The sequence below is a fragment of the Etheostoma cragini genome, chromosome 11 (genome assembly GCF_013103735.1).
Source record: "Etheostoma cragini isolate CJK2018 chromosome 11, CSU_Ecrag_1.0, whole genome shotgun sequence".
Classification (NCBI taxonomy): domain Eukaryota; kingdom Metazoa; phylum Chordata; class Actinopteri; order Perciformes; family Percidae; genus Etheostoma; species Etheostoma cragini.
Window position 1 is genome coordinate 3,669,856 of NC_048417.1, and position 5,000 is coordinate 3,674,855.

The window sequence follows — 5,000 nt, forward strand, 5'->3', positions numbered from 1 at the left end:
TGTCTCCCGTATCTCTTGTGTCTCCCGTGTCTCCCGTGTCTCCCGTGTCTCCTTTGTCTCCCGTGTCTCCTGCGTCTCCGACCCTGGGCCTTGCACCTGCACACTGAGAGATAGCAGCGCGAGCAGTCACACACTTCTACACCTGCTGCTGCTCAGAGCTCAGGGTCACACAGGCATTCACACGAGCTCTATTCTGGATCAACCAGAGCACATTTCCAGGGTGAAGATGTCAGGCTTCGCCCTCTCCCCTCCCGCTCTCTGTGTCGACGTTCTCAAAAATCCCTTTGCTACGGGAGGGACAACCTTCGAGCTAGAAAGCTACACTCTGAAAATGTCAAGTTTTAAAGAAAATGTTGGTTGGTGCAACAAAGCAGAACTGTTTGGTTCTTTCAGGGAATAATTGTAAAGATTTACAAAGAATATATGTATGGCAATTCCTCTCTAACTGGGACGTTTTGGGATTGCTGTGGACGAAGTACACACGGAGATACACCGGTAAGAGAGAATGAGGTGAAACCATGTCTCAGCTAATTTAAATAGCTCACGTCAGTGCATTGTGTCAACAGGTAACTATTTAATAGTGTATGTGGCGTTGTCTTTAGCCAGGTGCAAACGATCCACCAGAACTAGTTCCTTTCTGAGTCTATTCTGCAGAGCCCCCATCGCTATGCGCCGCCCAAGTTAAATTGTGATTGGTTTAAAGAAATGCAAGCAACCCAGAGAGTTTTCTTCTCCTTCCTATACCAGAATGCACCTGTGGTGTAGCCAGCCTTTACGCCACGGCGCTGGGGAGACAAGGTTTAGTCCACTCTTTTCTTCCACAGGGAGTTATGTGTAAAACTATCCTAAGGGGACGAACCCAACCACTGTGTCACGCTCACACGCACAAACACATGGACGCGCGCGCCCACATGCACGCACGCCCACATGCACGCACGCACGCACCGGCCTGATTAGGGTTGCGAGCGTCCGGCCGTCCGGCATTCCTCCGTGGGACACTACATTCCTGTCGCCTCCCTAAACAGACTCCTGTGTCACGTCCTTCTATCAGCTGCTCTGTGTCGCCACCCATGTACCCACAGTGACAAAAGCCTGTCTGGGGCCAAGGCAGGGTGACACACACACACACACACACACACACACACACACACCAGGAGTGTTGTCGCCACTTTAAGACCATTTGTCTTTGTCCTAGCTGAGGATCAAGCGAAACAGTGATAATCCCCTCCCCTGTGACGCCCCTCTGCTCCTCTCTGTCGGCACATTTTCCAGCTCCTCCTTTCATTCATGAGATGAAAAATAAATAAATAAAAAGATAATACACTGGGTGGTCATCATTCCCCTCTGCATGTGAGATGGTATGAGACGAATGGGGATGCGGGGGAACATCCAATCACAGAGCTTCTATGAAACTAATGGACTAATATGAAACGTTTAAAACACAAAGCCAGTGAAATAAATTCCCGGTTCAACGTTTTATTTCGACTGCAACGACAAAACAAACCGTATGTTTCTGTTTTTCTGTTTTATTTTGAAGTCCCTTTTCCTCCAAGGGGGTAGGCCAGCCTTTACGAAGCGTAGCTCCTGTGGCGCCATTTTGATGCTAACAAGCATCACCTGCCGTTAGCATCCCGTTGACCGCCATTCATTTTGGCGTCACTTTGACAGTGAATAACTTGACATCTGAGGCGTTTAAAGACTGTATTTGTCCGTTGTTTATTTCTAAAGACACACAACATATAACAACAACGTATAAAAGGCTCCATTACTACCATATATATGGCGGTTGGAGAAAAAAATCTAAACAATCTCAAAAAATGGTTCATATTTTAATATTTTAATGTATAGTACATACATCCAAATCCTCCAGACAACCCTTTGAAAGACTTTTTCCAGGTGGATGCTGTGTGAAGTGAACACACCGAGGTGTGAAAGCGGTCGCTCAGTCAGGCGTCCGTCAGCCCTGCCGTCCCTGAGCGAAGCTGTGGTTTGGCCACCTGCTCCGTGCACTCAGAGACAGAATATTAAAAAAGACCAAAGAACTGATCACTCACGCTAGCTGAACAACTGCACAACAAAAGGGACAGAGTGAAAAATTGACAGCTCCCTTTTTCCATAATAGCATGAATCATCAGTCTCTGTCATTAAGGTGGATGTCTCTGGAGCCCCCGTCACACATCATGCACCGGCTGTGGTGGAAGAAGTATTGAGACGCTTTACTTAAGTAAAGGCTCCAATACCACACTGCAAAAATACTCGTTACAAGTAAAAGTCCAGCATTTAAAATGTTGGGTATCATCAGGAAATTGTACTTAAAGTATTATTCAATGCAGAAAAATCCTCACAATTTAGAAACCTGAAACAATCCGTACAGTTCTGTCAACTAAGTGTTTAATCGGATAATCATTTCGGCTGGACTTGTAGGTCGTTATAGTTACAGTTTAATTCATAACAAAACATATTTTATAAACTACATGTGTTTTGTGTGCAACAATCTTAATTTGTAGGGTAACTAAAGCTGTCAGATGAATGTAGAGGATTAAAAGGAGAATATTTCTATCTGAAACGTAGCTAGTAGAAGTAGAAAGTGGCATGAAAAGAAAAGACTCAAGTAATATACAAGTACCTTAAATTTGTACTTAAGTAAATGCACTTGGTTACATCCCAGAGCTGTGCATTGCAGCCTATATTCTCTAGACCTGGAACTGTATGTGAGATCACAAATGCCTGAATCAGTTAAAGTGGACATAAAGTGGTCTTTTCCCTGCCGTCCTTGAGTACAAAGTCTATGTCATGTCCATGTCCTGTGTCAAGCGAGTGGGCGCGTTTATGACGTTTCTATCAGGTTGAAGAAGAAGAAGGTTGATTTACACCAAGATGCCAACTAAAATGTCTAACTGGATGGACAACACGATGAGGAATTTCTGTCGGTAAGGGACAGCGCAGAAATCTGCTACGTGGCCACGGGGAAGCTGAGACCTGACATGAATGTGTAATGGATTGTTCTCAACCATCGTCTGGAAAGACCAGGTGATGTCAATCTTAAGGTTTTAAATGGCCAGACTCATCTGACTTTGCCCCAACAATCAGCACCATGGCTTCTTCTAAGCAGGTGTCTAGAAAACTGAAACTGAAAATAGTTGACGCTCACAAAGCAGGAGAAGGCTGTAAGAAGATAGCAAAGTGTTTTCAGATGCCAATATCCTCTGGTTGGAATGTAATTAAGAAATGGCCTTCATCAGGAACAATGGAAGTTAAAGCAACATCTGGAAGACCAAGACAAATATCAGACAGAACCACTCGCAGGATTGGGAGAAAAGCAAGTCCAAACCCACGTTTGACTGCAGGATCCAACCAGAAAGACGTGGCAGACACTGAAGTTAAAGAGAGGATGGCTTCTACAAATGGATAAAGATCCTAAACAAACCTCAAAATCCACGGCGCATTACATCAAGAGGCGTAAACTGAAGGTTTTGCCATGGCCTTCACCTGGCAGACACTGGAGATGTGATGCACCATTCCACTATAAAGAGATACTCGTACAGACATGGTCTTCATGGAAGAGTCATCAGAAGAAAACCTCTTCTACCGTCCTCACCACAAAAATCTGCATATGAAGTTTGCAAATGAACATATAGATAAGCCTGATGCATTGTGGGAACAAGTTCTGTGGACCGATTAGGTTAAATCGTCAATTAAAATGAAAGATGTTAAAAAGTAAAGAGTAAAGGTCCATTTGGAGAAGAAAGGGAACAGAATTTAATGAAAAGAACCTCTGTCCAACTGTTAAGCATGGGGGGGGTGGATTCAATAAAATTTTAGCAAATTTGGGATGTTAACTTGATGCCATCTGTGAAAAAGCTGAAGTTAAAGAGAGGATGGCTTTTACAAATGGATAATGATCCTAAACACACATCAAAATCCAAGGTGAATTACATCAAGTGGCGTAAACTGAAGGTTTTGCCATGGCCTTCACAATCTCCTGACCTCAACACAATGTAAAATCTATGGATAGACCTTAAAGGAGCAGTGCGTGACAGACAGCCAATAAAATCTCAAAGAACTGGAAGACTTTTGGAAAGGAAGAATGTCTAAGATACATCAAACAATAATTAAAGACTCTTGGCTGGCTACAAGAAGTGTTTCCAAGCTGTGATACTTGCCAAAGGGGGGGAGGGTACAAGGTATTAACTCTGCAGGGTGCCCAAACCTTTGCAGACGCCATTTTTTTATTTTCTGCTATTTTGAAAGATTAAATAATGGAAATAAATGTAACTTTTTGTGACATATTATACTAGTGTCTACTCGGTCATTTGAGGCCTTTAGGAGATTTTTCCATCTTTTCTTGGCTTCTTTATGCACATTAATACAAATTTCCAACCCCGTTGTATACGTAGAGGTTTACACCTCAACACCAAGGGCTAGGTTTTAAACCGACCTGTGATGAGTTCCTGCACGTCTTTCCCCTTTCGTACCTAATTGTCATGTCAAAAATTAAAGGTGGAAAAGCCCTTTAAAAAAAAAAAAGAAGGTCAATAAACCAGAGCAGGTTTTTCTCCCATCCCAGAATGCAGTGTGGACCAGCAAGACCCTCCTCCTCCCTCCGCAGCGCTGTGGAAGAAGGTCTGGCAATGCAAGACTAGCCCTCTCCTAAACCAATACGGAGTACTTCCAGCAAGTAAGTACGTGTCTGACAGGGACAATCGACACGAGTGAAAGGGCAACTCTGGAGAATGTACCTAAGAAATTCATCGTAATTGTCTGCGGTTCACTGAGAAAACGTCTCAAGTTGTCCAACACACAGATACAGAAAGACGCACCACGCCTTCATATCGCTCTTCAGCCCCTGGCAGAGGCAGCAGAGAGCGCCGGCCGACAGGGAGACGTCCACCTCGGCCAAAACTGAGTCCCAGCTGAGGTGCAGAATATGTCTGCATCATGGTCCATGTCCAGCACCCCGCACACACACACACGCACTCGCACGCACGCACGCACACACA

At 44.3% G+C, this 5,000-nt stretch overlaps 1 protein-coding gene across 1 annotated transcript in view; it reads right to left on the bottom strand.

Moving 5' to 3' along the window:
• ndp (norrin cystine knot growth factor NDP) overlaps positions 1 to 5,000 on the bottom strand; it is a 21,483-nt gene that overhangs the window by 2,020 nt on the left and 14,463 nt on the right. The gene's annotated exons all lie outside the window — the stretch shown is intronic.